The 24,582-nt window shown below is 52.7% G+C and overlaps 2 long non-coding RNA genes across 2 annotated transcripts; both read right to left on the bottom strand.

Moving 5' to 3' along the window:
• Nucleotides 1-3,694: 3,694 nt before the first annotated feature.
• LOC121133698 lies at nucleotides 3,695-7,700 on the bottom strand. The gene is made up of 2 exons (XR_005870664.1): nucleotides 7,058-7,700; nucleotides 3,695-5,702 (listed from the first exon to the last, which is right to left on the bottom strand). It is a non-coding gene; the product is annotated as an uncharacterized LOC121133698 (long non-coding RNA).
• Nucleotides 7,701-11,278: 3,578 nt separating this feature from the next.
• On the bottom strand, nucleotides 11,279-17,815 carry LOC121133662. The gene is made up of 2 exons (XR_005870614.1): nucleotides 15,853-17,815; nucleotides 11,279-11,606 (listed from the first exon to the last, which is right to left on the bottom strand). It is a non-coding gene; the product is annotated as an uncharacterized LOC121133662 (long non-coding RNA).
• Nucleotides 17,816-24,582: the final 6,767 nt, after the last annotated feature.

The following is a 24,582-nucleotide window of genomic DNA, read 5'->3' as shown; positions in this document are numbered from 1 at the left end:
CCAGAAGAGCACTTTGGGTCCTCCAGAGCCGGAATTACAGATTGGGTGTGAGCCCCCTGACTCCAGTGCTGGGAGCCGAGCTGGGTTCCTCTGCAATGGCAGCATGTGCTCTTTAACCACTGAGCCATCCGGCCAACCCCTCAGTGTTACCCTCTGGAGGAAACAAGTTACTGAAATGGTACTCTCTTCTTTGGTACTGCCTCCCTCCCTGCACCCTGTAACACTGAATCCCAGAACCAGTAACTGTTTGTTTGTTTGAGTAGGTAGGCTCCCAGCCATCCCGCCCAGACTTTATAGAAAGGTTTCATTGCAGATGACATGACACCACGTCTAAGCGCGTTACAGCTATAGGAAAACAGCTGAAGGCACCCAAAGGAGTAAGATGGGAAGTCATTTGGTGGTCCAGGGTGCGAGGTCAGACACAGCTCTTGGTTAAGGGGCGGCAGCGGCGGGGGGGGGGTAGAGTGCTTGGGAACTGAGAAAAAAATCCCATCTCTAAATTTGTAAGGTGTTTAAATGCCCAGGGCACCCTGAGCGAATGGGAGGGTGGCGCACACATACGGCTAAGAAATGGCAATCCCGGGCGTCGGCGGCACACGCCTTTAATCCCAGTACTCGGGAGGCAGAGGCAGGCGGATCTCTGTGAGTTCGAGGCCAGGCTGGTCTACAAGAGTGAGTTCTAGGACAGCCTCCAAAACAATACAACTGAAAGACTCCTACCCAGGACCCCCTAGGAAAAGAAAAGTAAGGCCAGGCCGTTGCCTAATGAAAGAAACCCAGACCAGGTGTCTCACCCTCAAAACAGGATGTCTGTGATCACTATAGCAGTCATGGGACCCGGATAATAATTGCTGAAGCGTGCTGGGAACTTTCATATGACAATACTAGAAAACCTAGTCCTTGGCAACTACCCTGGCCCCCAATTGTGTCTGATCACTATAGCAATCATGGGACCCAGATAATAATTGCTGAAGCGTGCTGGGAACTTTCATATGACAATACCAGGACACCTAGTCCTTGGCAACTACCCTTGCCCCCAGTTGTGTCTATGATCACCATAGTAGTCATGGGACCCGGATAATAATTGCTGAAGCGTGCCAGGGTCTTTCATAAAGTAATACCAGGAAACTTAGTCCGTGGGAACTGCCCCTGCCCCCAAGATGAGCCAATGAAATGCCTGTTACTTATGTAACCATTAAAACTCTATAAATATTGTACTCTCTGCAAGCCCGGTATTCTGTGCACCCGAGTTGCAGTAGCATCAGCAGGCGCCTGTGTACTCAATAAATCACCTCTTGCATTTGCAGCCAGTGGTCTGGCCCCGGTTCTTGGGCAGAGGGTTCGGTTCAGTACCCGGCGCTTTGATGCCGAGGTTTTTCACAACAATACAGAGAAACCCTGCCTGAGAGAGAGAGAGAGAGAGAGAGAGAGAGAGAGAGAGAGAGAGAGAGAGAGAGAGAGAGAGAGAGAGAGAGAGAGAGGACGAGGGCAATCCCAGTGCAGGGGATGGATAAACTGTTGGCCCGGTAAGCCCCCCCAAGGCTCCCAAACAGTATCGGATACCGCTGCTGTTGCGGGTTGCACCCCAGTCCTGGGTGGTGAACCTATCACTGAAGACATTGGGTGGTTTGGTTTCAGGACTTGGAGAGATCAGGCTGGGACTGAACTGGAAGTCCCTGTCCCCAAGTTGACGGTCAGTTCAGGGAAAGTCACGTCGTACCTCTGCTTTCCCTCAAAAGCCCCAGGTGGGGTCTCCAGGGACAAGGCTGGTCCTAGAAGTGGACCTAGAAGGAAAAACCTCTCGGTGTTGGTATACTGGCTTGAAGGGCGTAGGCTGGGGTGGAGGCCACATTCCCGAAGTCTAACCAAACCCTGCCCTTCAGAAACATCTAACCAGCGGGCAGCACTGGATTACTAAAATACCAGACAAGTCGAACAGACTCGCTCACCGCGTCAGCCTCTCCGTGGGCTCGGGGGTTAGTGCACCCACCCGTCCCGACCTCCAGCTCCGGGCTGCAGAAAACACTCGACGGGAAGACTTTTCCTCTCTTGTGAGAGCCCGTTTGCTCTTACCAGACACGCAGCTGGTTGCGACACCTGCTTGTCCTACTCAGTGTGAACCGACATGCTTTCTGCTGTGGAGACTGGGCCTGCCTGATTCCAGGGTGTTGTCCCCTCTAGGGGACAGGTCAGCTGATGGCCACTGTGAGCATTCCTCCATCCCAAATCCATCTGGCCTCCGAATTCTAGTTAACGGCGCTCGCTAGTGGGCCGGGCCCTTTTACTGTGAGCCCCTTAGGTACTCACAACCAGGGAGCAGGGAACCACGCAGGAAACGTTCAGTATGGTAAAAATGTGGCCTCAGCTAGGTAGGAGTCTATCCCCCATTTCTACAGAAACAATGGTTTTTTTTTTGTTTGTTTGTTTTTTGTTTTTTCGAGACAGGGTTTCTCTGTGGCTTTGGAGGCTGTCCTGGAACTCGCTCTGTAGACCAGGCTGGCCTCGAACTCACAGAGATCCGCCTGCCTCTGCCTCCCGAGTGCTGGGATTAAAGGCGTGTGCCACCAACGCCCGTCCCAATGTTTTGTTTTTTGAGCATCCACACCGTCAGAATAAAGTCAAAGAAATCATCTAGGAGTGTGCGATGACAAACTGTAATCACAGCCTCAGCCGCGGAGGCAGAGTGATCTTGAGTTCAACGCCAGCCTGGCCTACATCACAAGACTCCCCCTGTGTAAAAACAAAAGCATACGTCCAAAATTTGCAAATTTTTCTAGAAAAAAAAAGCCAGTATGACTTCTTTCTTCACATTTCGAAACGCCCTGCAACGCACACGGCTCGTTTTTTCCAGTTCGGTCGTCTTTTTTCTTTTTCCCTAGGAGGATGGTGATATTAAATGAAACCTCCGCTTGGGTCGGGGCGGGGTCTCTGCGTAGCTCCGAGATCTCTCCAGCAGAGGGCGCTGCGCCCCCGGGCTCGGGGCGGGGCCGGGCGAGCATTTCTCCCCAGCAACAGGGGCCCGCGAGGCGCTCGGGGGCGCGGCCAGGAGGCTTCCCCGGCCCCGCCCTGGTAGAGCCAAGCTGGGGCGTTGCCTGCCCAGCGGGGACCTCTCCCCTGCCGACCCGGGCGCGGCGGGGCTGGGACCACTCCTGTGCCCGCCCCCCGGCGCTGCCTTCCCACGGGCTGGCCCGGCCGCAGCTGGCTCGCACTTTGGAGCCGGATGGGGAGACGTGACCGCCGAGACTCCGGCGCGCCAGGAACGGGCGGGAGTGGCAGCGGAGGCTGGGCTTTGGGGCACCCGGAGCAGTTCGCGTTCCCCGGGGAGGGGAAGGGAAACGGGCGCCCCAGCTCCCGGCTCTGTGTGTGTGTGTGTGTGTGTGTGTGTGTGTGTGTGTGTGTGCACGCGTGTGTGTGTATGAGTCTCTGTGTGTGCATGCGAGTGTGTGTGAACTCCCTGCCGTGTATATGTGCGCGCGCGCGCGTCTGTGTGTATGAGTCTGTGTGTGTGAGCTCCCTGCCGTGTGTGTCTGTGTGTGCATGCATGTGTGTCTCTATGTGTATGAATCTGTGTTGTGTGTGTGCGTGCCAAGCTCGATCCTTTGGTTCAGAGCCTGGGATGGGAGCGAAGCCACCGGTCCCGCCCGCTGTCACCGGAGGACGAATAAGAATTCTTGCATTGGAGTAGACTGAGTTCTTGCGTTGGAGTGGATAGACTCCATGCATTGCAGTAGGATCACAAGTTAGCCACGGGGCGGGGGCGGGGAGGCTCTCCCCCTCCTCAATTTCCTCATCCACAAGATGAGAACGTGGAGCACCCTGCCCGAGCTCCCACCCCGACCTGCAAATCCGTCCACAGAGCCGTTGGCGCTTCATGGAAAGGGTCCTGGAGGCAATCCCAGTGAGTTTCCGAGGAAGTCAGTTCCAGGCTGATTACGCAAGCGGTGCCACTTCTGCGCCCCCCCCCCCAGGACCTTGACATTTGCCCTACCCCCGCCCTCAGGAAACAGTCTGCTGTGAGTTGGCTGCTTTTCAACCAGACTTTCTAGCGTTTAACACCCAAACCCCTAGGATTAGAGACCTGCAGTCCCAGGCGTGCACAGCAAAAACAGAAAGTTCCAAAACCTTGCAGCCAAAGGTCACACAGAAGTTGTCCGGTTTCTCTTAATGCTGGCCCTTCAGATTCCAGAACCACTCGCTGCTCCAGGAGGAAACAAAGCCGGTCTCCTCCGATGACAAATGGAAACTACACTGCTTGACAGTGACCAGATCTGGGGCTCGTGAGAAAACCCCCTCCTTCTGTAGACCCCTCCTCACCCCCCACCCCGCGAGTCCTACAGTGCTCCTTAGGCTGCTTGGAGAGAACATCTGGTCACCCACTTGGTAACTGGTGTCATCTCCCTTGCAGCAGCCTAACTAGAAGGCCTTAGATGTGACTTCAGGGTCTTTCTTAAACGCCCCCCCCGCCCCCTGTCCTTAACTACGCCTTTGGCGCCTTGCCAGGTATGCCTGGGGGTGTTGTGACAAGGCTGCCATTGCCTTGGGGGATTAACCACCCCGCTAAGGAGGCTCATGGTTGTTATCACCGGCTAGAAAAGTCATCTGGTTCTTGCCCTGCTTCCGGTTGGAACCTTTGACCTCTGCTGTCTGGTGGATGCCTGGAAGACAGAGCCCAAGACAACGGCTCCCTCCTATTGGCTCGCCAGCACCCTTCCCAGCCTATCAGAGACGAGGACTCTGAGGGCCCTGCTCTGAGTCTGGGGCTCCTCCAGACAGCCTGGCTGGTGACCCTCTCAAGTCTGGTTCTGCTGAACCGCATTTCCAGGAGGGGGACTCTCATAAACGCCTTCCGTCGTTTTCAAAAGCGCCCCCAGGAATTCCCACAGTGCTAGCGGGGTAAGAAGAGCTGGTGTAGGCCAGTACGGTGACCGAGGGACAGACTAGGAAAAGAACTGGAAATCTGGACTACAAAGGTTCTGCACTAGGCACCAAAATCATAAAAAGGCATCCAAGGTCGAGGCTGCTTCCTGCAGCTGCGGCCGAGCGGGACTGTGGGACTCTTGGAAGGCCCTGTGTCTGGGCATGGACGTGTCTGCATGCCGGGAACAGTGGGCACCACAGACTCCTCCAGGGCCCACTGGGCCACTGGGCCTGCTTCTGAGCGCCACAACCCTGCACTGGGAAATCTTCCCAAGCATGTGGGACCGATCACTGTTTATAGAACTTAACCCTACGGTGCCCGGGGCCTCTAGGGCTGCCCTGGAGCTGTTTGGAATACTCTTTCCCATCTGTCCAAGCCCTTCCTGCCAATGTCCCCACCCTAATGCCAGGCCACTGGGGTTACTGCGACTGTTTTCCATACCCACCCTGCCCCTTCCCGGGACTGTCTGCGGTGCACGTTAGACTGTAACCGCGCGCCCGCGAGGCCTCATCAGATCTCGCAGTATTGTCCTACCTGGGGCAGAAAGCCTAGCACGGAGGGGCCTCAACATATCTTTAACGTTAGAGAATTTGTCCCTGTTTAGGACAGGGAGGACACCACCCAGACAACTCCTCCGGATCCACACCCCTTTCTGAGAATTCTCTGACCCCTGGCTGCATTTCCTGAGTGCCGCGGGGGCCTTGCGGTCAGCCTTCAGTGACAGGAAAGATCTGGAGCCAAGCTTCGGTCCAGCCAGTGGCGTCCAGAGCCGCAGCGTAGTTCCCTAGAGAGGGCGGGAAGGAAAGAACCCAGTCCGTGATGCGCGCCCTGCTCTTCCCAGACAGACCTGGGGGCGGGGGGGGGGGACGGAGAGCAAACATGGGTGACCTCAGGTAACACCCCTGCCACTGTGGACGCCTAGGAACAGCCCTGCTACACCAGGGAGGGAACTCGCATGCTCGGCTGCAGGCTGACCCTGCCCGGGGGTGTGGTGTGGTGGGGGGGGCACAGGAAACCACGGAGGGTGGGCAGGGGTGGGGGATGTTGCAGCCCACGGTCGCTCGCAGGCGGCCGCGCTGCAGGTGGCCCTAACAGCTGCCAGCCGTGCGGCTTCCCGCGCCCCAGCCTCCTCCTCTTGGGGGTTTTCCGGCTCGGGGCGCCCCGAAACCACCCGGGCTGCTCACAGCTTTCTCATGAGTCAGCAACAGCCGGGAGCCTCCGGTATCTGCTCGGTGACGCACCGTGAGTCACGGGCGCCGGGGCAGCCGCAGCCCCCCCGTCCCCCGCGGCGCCCACCGGGCTGCTCGCCCGCACCCGCCCCGCTCGCCCGCACCCGCCCAGCCTCCCCTTCGCCTCCCCGCAGCGCAGCGGCCGGGCTCCAGGCTGACATCAGGCGCTGGCCGCTGGGCCACCCTCTGAGTCAACAGTTTCCGAAGCGCAGCCGGCTGCCAGGGGCGGGAGACGGCTCAGCCTCCCTCCCGAGGAGGCGCGGCCCTAGGGCTGCGGTGGAGGGCGGAGGTGGGTGGGGACGAGCCGGGCTTTTACCAGAAGTCACGAGGGCGAGGGAGAAGGGAGGGCCGTGGCCACCCTGCGGGGTAGCTGCGCGCCCTGGAAGCCACCCATCCCCCAACCCCCAGCCACGTGCTGCAGCCCGCGCTGGGTGGCAAGGCTGGACCCGCCCCGAGGGCGGGAGGAGAGGAAAGGCGAGGCCCTTGCTGGGAAAGGCCCCAGGCCAAGTTTCTAGAAGCAGGAAATGCACCTCCCTAGAGACCTCTCTCAGTCTCCGGGTACCAACCAGGAGCCAGACGTTTGTGGCTGAGACCGAGCCTGCAGCCCCTTTGATGGGGGCAGCTTTGATTAAGCCCTACTGCAGGGGTCGGGCCTGACTTGGTTGGGATCAGACCGGATGGACTCAGACGTTGTCACCTTACTCTCTCAGTCAGCCCCGGACCCTGCACTCAACTTGGGGTGGGGAAATGAAGAGGCACCCTCGCCTCACTCAGCTACAGATGTGTATTCGGAGATAAGAGTTAACAGAGCCCTAGTAAATGGCCGGCAGGTGACTTCCTATGAAACTGGGCGATAATGGTATGAAGAAAGGCATAAAAAAAAAAAAAAAGAATTCCGAGAATATCTCACGTATCACTGGAGGACGTAATTCTTCTTCCCGAAGCAGGTTTCCAGAAGTTCTAGTTCTTAGGTGTGTGTGTTGGGGGTGGGGTGGGGGGATTGAATCTCTTACCAAGCCCCACATATTGTAGAATATTCCTCTGTGAAGCAAGGCCAGGCATCTGGGTGCTTTGGAAAACTGCCTCGGAGTCTGCCCAGTAACCAGTCCGAGAGGCGGCTCTGTTTCCAGGAGACCCAAGGAGAGCAAAGTCTGAACTCTGATTGAAGATGTTGTTAATGGTAGAACACCTCTCTGGCACGCTTTGTAAGGCTACAACGTCTGGCTTTGTTCTCCAGTCGCAAAAGCAACAGTTCAAAACCAAACAAACAAACAAAAAGACGTAAGAAACATCTACCATGAGGGAACTTCGTGACTTCTGGAAACTTCTTTGGCTCTGGGAGTTTTCCCATACCAGGTCAAACAGGCTACAGGACACAGGAGGGCGCAAATGTCTACAGGTGTCTGCTTTTCTCCTTCCCACACGGGCATTTCTTTGACCCGGCCGTGACCCCAGGATGAGTAAGGCTGTGAGCCTCCAGCTGGAGTTCGTCCTGGGCCCCTTTCCTGGATTTGGCTGCGGCTCTTCCCAGAGCCACCGCTGATGCCAGTCGGGTTGGGAGGTGTCTGTGTCTGGCCTTAGGCGGGAGCAGAACAACGGCTGGGCTGGGCCTGGATCTGTCCTGTCAGCGTCTGACAGGGACCACGTGAGCGTCTCCTTGCCCTGTGTGAGCCTCATCTAGGCAGAAGAAGAGTGCCCCTTCCGCATTTGGGGAGCCCTTTTCCAAGGGGGGGATGGCTCATTTCTGCCAGTCCACTCCAGCTGGAAATAGCACTGAAGCCGGCTTCTGGGAAGCCCTGTGCTCCCCCCACCCCCCCACCCCCGCCTTGCAGAAGAGTTAATTAAGAATGGCAGCTCGCCGGGTGTTGGTGGTGCACGCCTTTAATCCCAGCACTCGGGAGGCAGAGGCAAGTGGATCTCTGTAAATTCGAGACCAGCCTGGATTACCAAGCGAGTTCCAGGATAGCCTCCAAAGCCACAGAGAAACCCTGTCTCGAAAAAAAAAAAAAAAGAATGGCAGCTCTTGGGAAACCAAGGGGTCTAATTTGCTGACGCAGAACCCCGTGAAGTTAGAGGAAGACACAGTGGGCAAGGATGTGGGTATCGAAGGTGGTGGTGGTCAAGGCCCTCGGCCCGTGTGGGTGCCCTTCAGGGAGTGCTGTGGGCTGTACCAGTGTGTGTTCGCCTTGGAGCTTCCACCACAGACTCCGCGGCTTGTAGCTGCTACATTATCCAGGCTTAGAATCCAAGCTCTCTGGAAAAAGGGTTTCTCCCACTTCCGTCTTGGGCCCAGCCAGGGGACACCTGCCTGCTTGCTCTGTGTAGAGCTGTTTGCTGGTGCCTCTACCGTGACCCCTGATACGCCCCGCTTGCCCTGCTGTGTTCCGTGTTCCCTTGTACCCAGAAGCCCTAGGAAACCAGAGCTAAATCTGTGCAGTTTACTCCTGCAGGACCTCCTGGGCGAAGTGAGTTTGCTGGCAGCTCTGCCTGCCTCCATTGCTGGCCTTGGAAGCATCCTTTGTGTCTGACAGGATTTCCTGTTTGCTGTACAGTGTACAAGGCAGCCTTATCTTGGCTTCTAACACCCCCAGCTCTCCCTTGTCTGATCACACAGCCCAGCATTCTCCAAGCCTTGACTGGGGGGCCCCAGCAGCCAATCAGATTGAAGCAGCAGTGCCTTGGCACCTTCTTGTCTTGGTTGAATCCGAGGCAGCCAGCAGGTGCTTGGTCCCTGCTGGCTGTGAAGCTAGGACTGGTTCAGGAGCAGAGGTGAGTCTCAGTCACCTGAGTGTTGCACTGGCCTTGGTAAAGGTCAGGTGTCTGTCTACGTCCAGAAAATCGAGACTGGGGCTGTTTCCCATCCCAAAACTCTCCCTGAAGATCTTTTTTTTTTTTTTTTTTTTTTGGTTTTTCGAGACAGGGTTTCTCTGTGGCTTTGGAGGCTGTCCTGGAACTAGCTCTTGTAGACCAAGCTGGCCTCGAACTCACAGAGATCCGCCTGCCTCTGCCTCCCAAGTGCTGGGATTAAAGGCGTGTGCCACCAACGCCTGGCTATGTATTTTTTAAAGAAATATTTTTCATGTATACAGGTATTTTGCTGACATATCTCTGTACACCACTACATGCCTGGTGCCTGTGGAGACCAGAAGAGGGCATTAGTTCCCCTGAGACAGGAGTTACAGATGACTATTAAATGCCATGTAGGTTCTGGGAATCAAATCCTGAGTCCTCTGGAAGAACAGCCAATGCTTTTAGCCACTGAGCCTAAATATGTATTATCTCAGGCTACCTAGTAAGAGCTCTAGGAGAACCAGAAAAGGTCAGTCATACCAAGTGGACAACTTAGTTAAGAATTGCTTAAAAGCTGCCCATGAGGCAGGACAGGGTTATAGCTCACTTGGTGAAATGTTTGCTTACACACAGGAATCTTTAGATTTGATCCCAGCACAATATAAGCCAGGCTTGGTGGTATATGTCTATCATCTCAGCACTTGGGAGGCAAAAGAGGAAGTACATTTCTCTCCTGCCATCCAGTTCCCAAATAACCACTCAGATGCTTAATATTACTTAAAAGTGCCCAGCCAATAGCTCAGGCTTGTTACTAGCTAACTCTTACACTTAAATTAACCCATATTTCTTAGCTATACTTTGCCACAAGGCTCATGGCTTGTTACCTAATTTTGTACAAGCCGTGCTTCCTTGGTGGTTGGCTGGTGTCTCCCACTCTGCCTGCGCTTCCTCATCCCAGCATCCTCAGTTTGACTGTCCTGCCTAGCTTTATCCTGCTTTGCTACAGGCCAATCAGTTTCTTTATTAAGCAATGGGAGTAATACATCTTCAGAATACAGAAGGGTTATTCCACAGCAGAGGTGGTACAGGGATCCAAGGTCATCCTCAGTGTCTCCATTCATTGCTTGTCTCATTGCTGTTAAAAAAAAATATCCTGACAAGCCAGGCCGGTGGTGGTGGCCCACACCTTTGATCCCAGCTCTCAGGAGGCAGAAGCAGGTGGATCTCTGTGAGTTTCCAGGCCAGCCTGGTCTACAAAGTGAGTTTCAGGCCAGCCAAGGCTATGTAGAGAAACCCTATCTTGAAAAACAAACAGGAAAACAAACAGGAAAACAAATGCCCGACAAAAGAAATTGAAGGGAGAAAAGGCTTATTTTGGCTTGCAGCTCTAGGATGTAGTATGTCATGGTTGGGAAGGCGTGAAGCAGCTGGTTACTTTGTATCCATGATCCAGAAGCAGCTGGGGACTTGTATCCATACTCCAGAAGCAGCTAGTTACATTGTATCCTTCTGTAGTCTTCTGTGTGGCTGGTTACATTGTATCTATGTCAGCTAGTTACATTGTATCCTTCTGTGGTCTTCTGTGTGGCTGGTTACATTGTATCTATGGTCTAGCCACAGCTGGTTACATTGTATCCATAGCTGGGTATCAGCTGGTTACATTGTATCTTTAGTCGGTAATTGGCTCTGTGTTTGGCTGTGTCTCTTGGTACTCAGTACAACACTAAAACAGGGAATGCTACCATCCATTTTTAGGATGGATCTTTCTACCTCAACTGGTTCTTTTTTTAAATTTGGTGTTCTGTGGATCAAACTCAGAGTCCCATGCATGCCAAGAAAGGCCATAGAGGAGGAGTGTCTTCAGGTTTAAGTTTGTTCATGATAGAAGGCTCACCACATGGAGCAACCTTTGTGAAGGCATCATTAGGAGACCAGCATTTTAGGAGAAGTGAGGCTTTAAAAATGGCACAGCCTGTCATCCCACTCAATGTTGCTAGCCAAAGACTAACCTGGAGACTAGACCCATCAGACTAACACCTGATCACACAGGTGACAGTGGCCCTCACAGATACAAGGTATCCAAGAGCCACTAAAAGAAGGCTTTGATGTATGAGGGGCTGTAACAGCCTAATGTTCTATTGTGTCTAATGCAAGAGTTTAAAGAAAATACCGAGTTTGTGGATTTGTGTGTCTTTTTGTCCTGTGAGATATACCTACATGTAATGAATAGGGGGACTTAGAACAACCTGATGTTCCAGGGCCAGACCTGATTGGGCAGCAAGGGAATGAAGAAAAGACAGACAGACACACACACACACACACAGAAAGCTGAGATCGGTGGTCTGGCCTCAATGTGTTTATTATACATGGTTGGACTGGGAGTCAGTTATGGTATACAGCTGGGCAAGAAGGCGGAATTGTCTTAGATAAACAAAGAGAGAGGATGTGTGGTATACCGCTGGCTTAAGGAGGCGGGGCCGGCTACTCCTGGTAGGAGAAGTCTCTAAGACATCAGTCTTCAGGCCAAATATGTGGTGGGGCATGGTGGCCATTTCCTGTGCACATCGTCAACACTTGGACTTCGCCATCCTTCTGACCCGGAGGCTGTAGGGTCCTTGACATGGCTGTGCTATGTCAACAAAACATCCACTTAGGACTTCTGCTGCTGCCTACAAAAGTGAAATCCTTTATCAGGCCTTAAAAGGGTTGTGGGATGACTGTGGCACACCCCGGTATTCATTCCGCTCCATGCAGATGAGGGTCAAGCCACAAACGAGGCAGGAAGTTGGTGGCATGTCTACTAGGAGCCTCTAAAATACCTCTCCCTTTCAGTGCTGGGGAATCAAACCTAGGACCTTGTACATATTAGGCAAGCATTCTACCTCTGAGTTATGTCCCTAGCCCACATTCAATGGATCCAATGGTCCATTTCCATCTAAATGAAGCAAAAAAGAAATGTTGATCATGACTAGCCTAGCATGTTCAATGCCCCGGGTTCAGTTTTTGACTCTTGTAAAAAAAATTAATTTTACAAAATAAGTTTGAGCCAGGCATTGGTGGCACACGCCTTAAATCCCAGCACTCCAGAGGCAGAGGCATGCAGATCTCTGTGAGTTCAAGGCCAGCCTGGTCTACAGAGTGAGTTCCAGGACAGCCTCTAAGACAGTACAGAGAAACCCTGTCTTGAAAAACCAAACAACAACAACAACAACAAAATAAGTTGGTAAAACAGGGTGGACACGATGGCATATGACTTGTAATTCCAGGCCTCACGAGGCAGAGGCAGAAGGATCAGGAGTTCAGTGTCAGCCTCCGTTATATAGTGGGTTCAAGACTAGCCTGGGCTAGTTGAAACTATCACAGAGAATGAACAGACAGGGTTAGAGCTGTACCTCAGTTGGTAGAGTGCTTGTCTAATGTGTCCGAAGCATTGGCTTCAATCCCCAAAATGGTGTAACCCAGGCCTTGGGAGGTAAAGGCAGGACTGTCAGGAATTTCAGGGCATTTTCAGAAAGTTCTAGGCTACTCTGGGCTACTTGGGACCATGTCTCAAAAAACAAAACAAACACAAACACACTAACAAAGAGTTGATAATGGGCTATGCACAGAGATGTTTCATCTGGTTATTGTTCAATTATTGAGAAGAACTTCAATTTCCTACTAGGGAAGGATTATAAAAGTAAGGCATACCCATTTAATGGAGACATTGTGCAGACCTCAGAGAGACTTAGTTAAAAAAATACAAGAGACACTGATATCAAATCATAAGTGTGTTGTCAACATTATTTAAAAATACGTAAGGAAGGAACAGCATAAAGTTACCAACCATCTCTCCCTCCCTCGGTGAAGGGTCACAAGTGTTTTATTATGGCACCTTCTAAGCTGGCTACATTAATTATAATGAAGGCAGGAGAAATTAGTGCTATTTTTAAAATAGAAATATAAATAATTTCTTAGAGCATACATTCCGGGAAAGCAACTGTGGTTTGTCCAGTCGATTCCTGTTTTAGCTGCAGTTTGGATCCACGTGGAACAGTGTGGCCACTTGTTCAGAATTTCCCATGATGCCTCTTAAAGATACATACCACAGAGTCCCCCCAGATTGGTGAGCTTCCATTCCTCCATTGTTTATTCATTTATCTTGAGACTTACTGTGTAGCTCAGGCATGCCTAAAACTCCTGATTCCCCCTACTTCACCAACCAAGTGCTGGGATCACAGGCCCATGACACCACTCTAGGCACAGGTGTTAGCATTTTAACAGGTCTTTGTACATTTGAACTGCAGATGCCACACCACGGACAATACGCGTGATGGTTGCCACCTGTAATCTTAGAGCTTGGGAGGCGGAGTTGGGAAGATCACAGAAAGATCACGGTTACTTAATGAGCCTAGGCTAATTAGTGAGGTGACATTCAGGCCACTCAGCATGCAATACACAGTCAGACTTTGTCTCCAAAAATAAAAAAAGGGGGGGGGAGGCCAGAGAGATGACAGTTCACCGGATTACGGGACTTGCTTTTTCACTTACAAGGAACAGATCTTGTGCCCCCAGAACCCATGTAAAAAGCAGGGTGTCAGGCAGGCAGCGGGGGCGCACGCCTTTAATCCCAGCACTCGAGAGGCAGAGCCAGGCGGATCTCTGTGAGCTTAAGGCCGGCCTGGTCTACCAAGTGAGTTCAGGGCTACACAGAGAGACTCTGTCTCAGTTGCCTGCAGAGGTGACCCTAGCTTTTCCCAGGAGGTAGAGATAGGAGGTGGGGATAGCTGGCTTCCAGCTCCGCTGCAGAGCCACTGAGAGACCCTTCACAAGGGGACATGGCAGAGAGGACAGCGCTGGGCACCTGGCATCCTCTCTGCCCCCCCTGTGTATATGCGAAGGTGCATGAACCCACACAGAGAGTAGTTAGCTTAATAGGAAGACACCCACCAGAAAGAGAAAGAATGGGACTGTAGCCCCCTTGTGAAAGGCTGTACCCAACACACTGGCCAGTCACGTGTCCCCCACTGTGTATACCCTCTAGTTCTGCCCAAATGCTGGGGGAGGCTCCTGTGTCTCATTCACTGTGTCCAACCCCTTCCTCCTCGGGTGTCAAATCAGGGCCTCGCACATGACAGCCGGGCACCCTGCCACTGAGCACCACTCTTCTTCATCCTAGAATTCTTCCAATATCCAGCCTGCACTTTGAAGACAGAAAGCAAATAACCAGAGGAATTACTCTTCTTTTTTTTTTTTTTTTTTTTGGAGACAGGGTTTCTCTGTATTGTTTTGGAGGCTGTCCTGGAACTCGCTCTGTAGACCAGGCTGGCCTCGAACTCATGAGATCCGCCTGCCTCTGCCTCCCGAGTGCTGGGATTAACATAATTACTCTTCTTATAAAAAGGTGAGCAGTGATCTGTATACAGGTAGTTAACAGCTACAGATGCCATCGTTACTTTCTTTAAATGGGGTCACACTACATATTCCGGTTTGGCACTCCACTAGTTAGTCCAGGCTGGCCTCGAACTCATGGCAATTTTCTTGCCACAGCCTCTGAACACTAAGATTATAGGCATGCACTCCTACGCCAGGCTTTAACATTACTAAAACTTCTTCATTATTGTTGTTATTATTTGTGTGTGTGTGTGTGTGTGTGTGTGTGTGTGTGTGATTGTGGAGTTGTTGTTGGAGTTGCTTCTTTTTGGGAGGGACGGTTCAAGACAGGGTTTCTGTGTAGCCCTAGCTATCCTGGAACTCTGTAGGCCAGGCTGGCCTTGAACTCACGGAGATCCACTTGCCTCTGCCTCCTGAGTGCTGGGATTAAAGGCGTGCGCCACCAACGCCCTTCTTGGAGTTGCTTCTTTCCTTCCTAACACCTTCATGTGGGTTCAGGAATGGAACTCAGGTCCCAGGACTGTGTGGCAAGCATCGTTCCCTGATGCAGAGCCATCTCCCTGGTACCTGGTTTCCTCCCTCCCTCTCTCTCTCTCTCCTTCTCTCTCTCTCTCCCTCTCTCTCTCTCTCTCCTTCTCTCTCTCCCTCTCTCTCCCTCCCCCCCTCTCTCTCTCTAAATAAGAACTTGCTAAATTGCCCAAGCTAAGTTGGCCTCAAATGTGTGATCCCCCAGGCTCAGCCATCCAAATGCTTAGATTAAGCTACGACACGATTACTTTTAGTCAACCTTGAGATTCTCTTTACTGAGTGGCCTAGGGAAATGATACCCAGGACATAGGAGCCTTCACTTTATCAGCTGCACCCTGACTCTGGAAAGGGGTGGCTTAGAAGGACCGTGCAGTTCTGAGAAGCTGTGACTTGTCAAGACCCAGAGCAGCCTGTGTGACAAGCTCTGAGATGTCCCAACAGTGCACAATTAGCTGTCTCCTAAGTCAGTGAAATTCGACACCGCAGAGGGCAATGGTTCAGGGTATTACCCCACACTATTTCCTGCTCATAGCTTCTTAGGAGAAAAACTGAGCCATCCTGGGAATGGCTATGTCTGGATACACATGGGGGGGGGAATGTAAAAAAAAAGCACAGGAACTGTGTGAAGCTCCACTTGGACCCTCCTGGAAGAAAGGGTCACATGTCACATTCCATTACTGGGCCTTCAGGAAGCCATCTTTACTCCCTTTCTCTCCTTGAGAGTATGAACACTAGCCTGTGGCGGGCCTAGTGCCGGGTGCTTGTAGGTGACTACTGCCGGTTTGTGCTTGGCCCTGGTCCCCGCACTGGCAGAGCTGGAGTCTCCTAGGGGTGGGAAATGAGGTCTGGCCAGGGAAGAGGCCTCTGGCTCAGCAGCAGGCAGCCCCTGGCATGCAGCAGGGAGGGAGAGGCAGACTTCAGGCAGCAGAGGGCTGGAGGTCAGGCACATCTTTTCCCTGTTGGGGGATGGGGGGCCGGGGAAGGAGCCGAGGGGTTAGAGGGGTTAGCACTCACCCAGACGGGAAATCCGTTAAAGGGAGGTCTGCACCCTTCACACAACGCATAATTAACTCCCAGCAGATGTCGTGGATTCATAATAGGAGCCGACAGCAGGGGGAGGAAGACTGAGGAGCGTGAGATTCCTGTGGGCTTTTTAGCTTCATTTTTAAAAGAAACAAGAGCAGTTGCAACTATAATCGTGGACCTTTAGAGACGGTGTCTCCCAGCAACAAGCCAGATGGCGCCGTATCCCACCCTCTTCCCAGGCAGAAGGAACTGGAAGGTGTTGGTAGCCACGGAGCAACTCCATTCCAGCCCTGAGGATATTCCTTGTTTCTACTCCATGCTCCCTCATCCTGAGACTGTCCCCTGAGCCCTGTCTCTTTCTGACAGCAGGCCCTGAAGTCATCTCAGCCTCTAAGCCTAAGGCTCTCCGGGGTCACGGTTCCCTCAGAGCTAGGCCTCCTCCTCCTCCTGAGTTCCTGCCCTTGGTAGAGTCGCTGGTGTCCTGGGAGGAAGGGAGGGGCCAAACGCAGAGGGAAGGTGGGGCGCCCCGGTGAATGGAGGTAGGCAATGTCTGGACAGCTGCCAGAATAAACAGGCCACCCCTCTCCCAGGCACAAAGGGCTCTCTGTGAGGGCACTCCCAGACCCATATGGGATCCTGGAGGTTCATATTTCCTAACATGAGAGATGCCATTCCCAGCCAGGCCTGGGTGTGGCCTGTGGTTTGAATCCTGGTGGGCGGGGCTTGTGGACTCCCAGTGACCCATCTGGACGGTGTCTGTCCTTGCTAAGAGCTGGTCTTCACAGGAAAACAGGGAGAGGCCAGCAAAAAGCTTCTCTTGCAGGGCATGGGCACTTCTGCCTGCCTCTGGGCTGGGACTTCTAGTGTCCACTCCCCCCAATCTCCCCAGTGTCTGCCTGTCTGTCTGTCGTCTGTTCCTGTCTTTCGCTCTCATGTATGCACGTGCTTGTTCAGAGTCCACCTGAGAGAAGGTCTCTAGTCAGACTACACACCTAGACAGCCTTCTCTTCTGCTTCAGGCCATTGCCACAGAGAAGTTAAACCAAAGTAAGTGGGCTGTGAATGTGCAGTAAGAACCTATGTTCAAGGGATGCATCTCTCCATGATGCCTAAGGCTCCTCTGGGTACCCGTGGGGATGGGCTGTCCAGGATGCATTTCTCCATGATGCCTAAGGCTCCTCTGGGTATCCATGAGGATGGACTGTCCAGGATGCATCTCTCTATGATGCCTAAGGCTCCTCTGGGTATCCATGGGGATGGACTGTTCAGGATGCATCTCTCCATGATGCCTAAGGCTCCTCTGGGTACCCATGGGGATGGGCTGTCCAGGATGCATCTCTCTATGATGCCTAAGGCTCCTCTGGGTATCCATGGGGATGGACTGTTCAGGATGCATCTATCAGCTATACCTAAGGCTCCTTTGGGTACCCATGGGGATGGGCTGTCCAGGATGCATCTCTCTATGATGCCTAAGGCTCCTCTGGGTATCCATGAGGATGGACTGTCCAGGATGCATCTCTCCATGATGCCTAAGGCTCCTCTGGGTACCCGTGGGGATGGACTGTCCAGGATGCTTCTATGGTTCTTCTGGGTATCCATGGGGATGGACTGTCCAGGAGGTTGCTCATCCCTCTGTGGACCTTGTGGGCTTATTGTTTCCAAGTGAAGGAGTTGGAACACGAAATCTCAGGTCTCTTCAGTTCTCAGCCAGGCCTCAAAGCCCTAAGAATGGACAGCCAACCACCAGAACCTGTTGCCACACTGCTCCGATGCCTTGTTTCATTGTTTCTGACCCTGTAACATGTACCTTGGGAGTGGCTTGTGGAGTTCCTATCCGGATTGTAAATGAGGCAGGATCACTGACCAGGGTTATCCGACTCAGTTTCAATTAGTATGTTGTGAGCGGTACATCAGCATTACGGACGTCCATGGGGTATCTTTTTTTTTTTTTTTTTTTTGGTTTTTTTGAGACAGGGCTTCTCTGTATTGTTTTTGGAACCTGTCCTGGAACTTGCTCTGTAGACCAGGCTGGCCTCGAACTCAGAGATCCTCTGCCTCCCGAGTGCTGGGATTAAAGGTGTGCGCCACCAACGCCTGGCTCTATCATTTACTTATTTACTCACTGGCCATTCGTGCAGGGTGCATGTGTAGAGTTCGGGGCTGTTTTTCTGCCTTCATCATTTGTCCCAAGGATCGAACTCGGGCAGTCCCAGTTGGCGGTGCCTGTCCTTCCCCTCTGAAGCCATCTCACTGACCTAGTTTTCTAATCTCCTGAGTTGCCTTGCAACAAGTTCTTGAGATGGGGTGGCTCCCGCTCTCCCTTCACAGATGAGAAGGCACAGAGAGACACAGGGGCTTTAGCAGGCTCATGAACAGATGGCAAAGCCTTCCCAGCCACTGTTCGTGGGCGGTTGGTGAGCACCGTGGAGCCGCTGCCCTGCTGCCCCCTGGGTGGTATGTCCGTCCGAGGTGGAGCCCTGAGCTGGCGTGGTTGTGCACACAGCAGCCTTGTGAACCCTGAAAGGGAGGTTGGGAGAGAAAGGGGGCGGGAGAATGCACTGAGGCCTGGCGCTTCTGGCTGCCCGTGCGTAGGTGGCTGAGGAGAGACTGCGTCAGAGGGCTGGCTCCTGAACTTCTGACCCGCTGGGTGTTCACAGATGGCTCTCTGCTAGGGCAGGAAGGGCCTCACGCTGGTCCCTTGCCAGGGTGCTGCTGCACACAGCCAGGGCCAGGCTGATCCTTCTCGAGCTTCTTCCCTGGGGACCCGGGAGAGACCATGCGGCTGACAGGGCAAGCCCTTGTAGATGAGCTGCTTTGGGGGGTGTCCCTGCCACAGGTCCACAAGCAGAGACCTGGGACTTCTGCCTGGTCAGAAGGGGCCCTGCGGTCACACTCCGTCCGGTGGCCTCAGAGGTTGGACGGCTGACTTTTTTCTATTCCTTTGGAGAAAAGGTTGGGAAAGGAGCAGAAGGAGGCCAAAAACATGAAAATATTCCCACAGCCCTATGACCTCCCGAGGAGAGCCCCTGCCGCTGCCTCTGGCTGGCAGAGCTGGGTTTGGAGTCTCCCCATATAAAGCACAGAGGCCTCGTTCATGGCTACGCTTGCTCCAGGGACATCTGTCATTGCAGGGCTCCTCTGTCTGGCACCTGCCTCGCCAGAGGAAGCAGGGTCCCTGTTGGCGTCTTGGTGCTGGCGATGTGTAGGTTATTGTTGTTTGTTGGGTTTTTGTAGTAGCACGGGTCCTCAAGTCCACACGTGTTCCACATCCACTGGGCTATTCTGCTCTTAACTCCAGACTTTGCGGGGGGGGGTGGCAGGAGTCAACAATAAAAAGATCAGGCAAGTTCCTCCAATCCTATCTGTTTGGGTGAGAGGCAGGAGGATTACATGAGCCCAGAAGTGTGGGCCTAACCTGGGCGACACAGACAGACATGCTTACAAAAGATAACAAAAACCTAAAACCAGAGAGACAAAAGGACATCTCCCTTCAGCAGCGCTGACAACCGGGAAAGGACAGGATGGCTCTCTATTTGGCAGCGGCACGCACCCTAACACACAGAAGTGAGAAAGAGAAGGAAAAAGGAATTATTCCCCTGGAAGTCGTCATTATATACCATGAAATATGTAGTTAATAAGATGTTGCAGAATGTTTCCAAAACATCAACATTGTTCCAGAGTTTTAAAAACCTGGATTCATTTCGTAATAATGAGAGAATATTAATGTGTGATGTGGGCTCTTACTCCTAAATGTCTCCCCACAGATCAGCAGAGACAGTTATAGAATTTAAAAATAAAATGGAGGGTGGGGGGGATGGACGGACTGGATTTCCAAGCATCCTATTCAGCGTGAATTCTGGTAAGTGCCAACCCCTTTTAAACATATCTCAAATATTGTATGGGATGTGCTGATACTAAAAAATTATTTATCTGATGATCTAATTCAAGCAACCACCCTATGTTTCTCTTTGTTTCAACAGGCGGCCTTAGGTCTGCTCTTGAATGTGGGGTGGGGTGGGGTGTGGGGGAATGACGTAGGCGTAGGCGAAGGAGGGAGAGTTGAAACAGTTGCTGGAGACCCCAGCGCGCCCCGCCCCCCCAAGACTGACTTCAGGGCTGCCCCTTGGCGTCTCTGAGGGTCCTCATGCTTCCTCTCTAAGCAGCATGCCCCTGGAGGGAGCAGGCAGGCCCCGCAGCTGCAGTAGGAAGCCTGGAGAACAACCTGTAAGCCAACAAGTCAGACAAGAGGGTTACGTGAGCCCAGGAACGGGGCAGCTGCCAATCAGCGCAGGCGACCTGTGGAAACCCGTGCACCGGGGCCCACTCGCACATCTGCCCGGCTTCCTGGGACCTGATGGGCCTGCCTTGCCACCTAGGAGGTTGATGACACAGATCCATGTCTCCGCTGGCCCAGTAAACTCCAAAGCCCGGCCTGACCTTCCCTTTAGGCCCAGCTGTTCAGCCCTAACCCTTACCAAATTCCCCCACATTCTCCGGAGCTGAGGTCATGGAAAACTCCCGGGGTGGGGCGTGGTGGGGTGGGGTGGGGGTGGGGGTGGGGGTGAGGTGCTGCCAGGCTGCAGTACCAGCGCAGTGGGATTAGCAGGGTGGCTGGTCATTTGTTTATCTCCGGAGGGTTTGCGTGGGCTGCAGCTTCTACTGCAGCTCCCTGCGGGCAGGTGCTCTGGTCTTTCCTGCCCACGCTGTGCCCTGAGCCGCGGGAACTGCTCCCGGTCCTCTCTGGTGGACAGAAGCAGGGGCAGGCCTTCCTGGGAGGCGTCCCTGGGGCCCCGGGAGGGAAAGAAGGAAGGAAGGGTGGCTTTTGTGAGCGCTTTAGCTTGGTGGGCATGCTCTTGGGCTATTTTTTTTTTTTTAAATAGACTCACAGAAGTTGAGAGGTTTTCTGTGCTTAACAAGAGACGAGACGCCCCACGCAGGTCACCCCAACACTAAAGCTGGGTCTGTTCCATTGCTCTTTGCCGCTCAGGAAAACCCTGCCTCCCCTCAGAAGGAAGCAGCCCCCGCCAGCCAGTCAGGCTGCTCCCCCTCTTCTTCCTCAGGGCAGGCTGGTCTGGAGCTGTGAGATTGCCACTAGAAACTGACACTGCAAGGAACCAGCCGTGCTGCCCACGCCAGCAACTCTGTCTCTCCGGTTCTCAACCCTACTGAGCCTGGTGCACTGTGTGGGCTGGGCTTCCGGGGTTTGGCGTGTTGGTGGCTGTCCCCGATCTCCACCCTTGGGGAGTCTCGTTTGAGAAACCCTGGCCGGCTGATGACCAACCCCGTAGGTCTTGTCTGCGTGGTTGGCTGGGTTTGACAACACGATGGAATGAATGTTCGTGGTATCTCTCCCAAAAGGAACCCAAGGGCTGACCCGGCCCCTGTAAGGGGTTGATACCCCCCTCACCCCAGCCGCTATGCCCTCTTCAGACCTGGCCTCACAGAAGGGTCAAGCTTCAATCAGTCCATCTCTCTCGCCTAGGGATTGTCTCATATTGTCTGACACCCGCCGTCACCTCCGCTGGCCATGCTTCCTCTAAACTATCTCCCACGGTCAGATGACAAGAAACTTCCATGTGGGGATCGAATCAGAGATGTGTGTGTGTGTGTGTGTGTGTGTGTGTGTGATGTTTTGTGGAATATTAGCTGAGGATGGGTTACATTTTTTTATGCTGTGGAACATTTGTTTAATGATGCAAAGACGTGTTGCATTCTTTTGCACTTGTTGAACTCTGTGAAGATGTGTTACTTGGCCTGTCTAAAAGACCTAATAGGGGCCGGGCGTTGGTGGCGCATGCCTTTAATCCCAGCACTTGGGAGGCAGAGGCAGGCGGATCTCTGTGAGTTCGAGGCCAGCCTGGTCTACAAAGCGAGTTCCAGGACAGCCTCCAAAGCCACAGAGAAACCTTGTCTCGAAAAACAAAAAAAAACAAACAAAACAACAACAACAAAAAAAGACCTAACAGGTCTAATAAAGAGCTGGACGGCCAATAGGTGAGCAGAAGAAAGGATAGGCGGGGCTGGCAGGCAGAGAGAACAATAGGAGGAGAAATCTGGGAAGAGAAGATGGAGAAGGAGAGGGGGGAGGACATCAGGGGCCAGCCACCCAGCTACACAGAGCTGTGGAGCAAGAGGAAAGTTATACAGAATGGCTTCTTTATAACCTGCTCCAGGTGACCCTGCCCACACCTGAGGAGGGTAAGCGGCTCTGAGTTCAGCAAGGCCGTGCATTGAGTTAATCAGCAGAGCTAAAGTGACCCTGCTGTTTCTGAATGACGCCGGCTTCCCTGCCCCAGCGTGCCCACTCTGAGGAAGGCCCTCAGCCCTGCCACCCCACACAGAGGAGCTGCTGAGAGACACACGATCTGATCTACAGGGCACTCTGTTAACGATAAAGTGGGGGCTGACGAGGGAGGTCAATGCAATATGGAAACTAATATATTTATTTACCGGAGAAAGAACTTACAGGCAGGCTGGGAAGATCAAAAATGTAGCCTGCTTCCGAGAGAGAGAGAGAGAGAGAGAGAGAGAGAGAGAGAGAGAGAGAGAGAGAGAGAGGGAGGGAGGGAGGGAGGGAGGGAGGGAGGGAGGGAGGGAGGGAGGGAGAGACAGAGACAGAGATTTGCTTTCTCTTTTCCTACAGGGGACCTTGGCGGAATCCATGGCAGGCGAGGATGACAGACAGACAGACAGACAGAGCTTGAGTGGGAAGTTTTATTATAAAGGGAGGGAGGGGGAAGGAAAGAGAAAAGAGAAAAGAGATAAAGAGACACAGAGACAGAGAGAGGACAGAAGGGAAGAGGGAGACAGGAAAAGTCCTGTCTGCCCCAGGGGAAGAGAGGGAAGAGAGAAGAGCAGAAAGAGAAGAGAGAGGAAAGAAAAGCCTAAGTGGGCGGGGTCTGTCTTTTAAAGGGTCCTTTGCACCTGCGTGCAGACTATGCAGTCATGGAACCCTGGGCTGACCAGGGCACTGCCTGCATACTGCCAGCGCACACTGCCAGGTGACAGGGCAGGCCAGCGTAACGCCTGAGTCCTTACACTCTCCTTGGACAGGAAAACAAAGCTCTCCTTCAGGCTAGCTCAGCACCTGCTGCTGCATCCCGACCATGCATGCGAGGCCCCGTGCTCTGCCCCGTGGACAGTGGTGTCAGAGCCTTCATTCTGGCCCCGGCTTCCCAGCGCTCACCTCTGCAGAGGAGGCGGGGCCCTCAGGACTTGCGGCATACGTTATTAGTTATAAATGTGTGGCCTCATCTCACGCGTGTCCCACTCGCTCTTGTAACTTCAGTTAACCTGTCTCTCTTCGTCTATGTTTCACCTCGGGGCTGTGTAACCTTTCTTTCATCCTGTGTGTCCGACTCGTCTGCTTTCTCCGTGTCTGGCTGGCTCCTGGGCATCTCCCTTCATCTCCTGTTCTCCCTCCTCCTCCTCCTCCTCCTTACTCTCCCTGCCCTCCACCCCCCCCGCCCCGCCCAGCCCCCTCCTGCCTCGCTATTGGCCATTCATGCTTTTATTAGACCCATCAGGTGCCTTAGGCAGGCAAGATGAAACAGGTGCAACACATCTTTAACATAGTTAAACAAATGCAGCACATCTTTGTTGGTTTTACGGACGCTGTAACGATACGCGACACACAGTTACTGAAAGGGAAGCTAAGTATTTAATTTAGAAAATTACTCACACGATACCAAACCCCGAGAAGCCCAGCAGATCTCAGCTAGCGACTGGACCGGAAGCCGAACTCCAGGAAAAGAGAGCGAGACTTCCTGTGCGCTGTCTTTTATGCCTTCCCCGTAACGCCCTAGCCATGCCCAAAAGTGGGCTTGGCTAGTGACGTAGTTCCGCCTACGTACGTATACGTCTTTACGTCCAGCCGTATACGTCTTTAGTCCTGCCTAAAGTGGGTGTGGTTAGCGGTGTGGTAAACCGCCCTTTTATTACCTCATCTGTATGCGCCTCTAGTAAGTCACATGTTTAATGGCGACATAGACTTCCTCCTACAATTCCCCTTTTAGTCTAAAAAAGGACAACTAACTTGTGTCCATGAACAAAATGTATCAAACATCTATTCTATCTAAACCTAAACTTATCTTAAAGAAACACCCAAATATGAACACCTCCTTCCAATCCCAACTCTAAAATAATTGAAAACTAACACTAACAGGTGTAATCTTATAATATCAATAGTAGGGAGAGGGGCGTGGAATTCTCAAAACTACTTCCTGCTGAGATGGGACGATGATAATCTCATGGGGACCTGTGAAAAGAAAATGTTAGTATAACAAAATCTGAGTAGATCAGACAGTCTCAGTATGGCAGGAGATGCTTGATTGAAGTTCCTGACTGGGGTTCTAGTGTTGATTGAAGCTCTGGTCAGATTGTGGAAGATGTGCTGTTTCAGTTTCTTGGTCCGGAGATGTGTAGAGTGATGTATTTTCAAGCCAGTTTCAGGATAGTGCTTGTCAGGTGGAGTCAATGATGCCTCCAGTCGAATCAGGTGAAGTCAAGGAAGTGGATCCTCATTCTCTTTCGGAAGCAGTTGAAGATTGCTGTCAGGAAATCCCTTGTTCTCTGGAAAACTCAAACATTACTGTTAACAAAGAAATATTTTAACTTTCATATGTATGCATACAGAAGAGGTGACAATAGGGAAGATGGAAAACCTGAAGGAAATTAGACTGTTCAGAAAAAGAAATCCACAGATAACAGTCCCTCATTT

The sequence above is a fragment of the Mesocricetus auratus genome, unplaced genomic scaffold (genome assembly GCF_017639785.1).
Source record: "Mesocricetus auratus isolate SY011 unplaced genomic scaffold, BCM_Maur_2.0 Super-Scaffold_100023, whole genome shotgun sequence".
NCBI lineage: Eukaryota > Metazoa > Chordata > Mammalia > Rodentia > Cricetidae > Mesocricetus > Mesocricetus auratus.
Note: the sequence above shows the minus strand (reverse complement) of the source record. Positions and strands in the feature narration are given on the sequence as shown.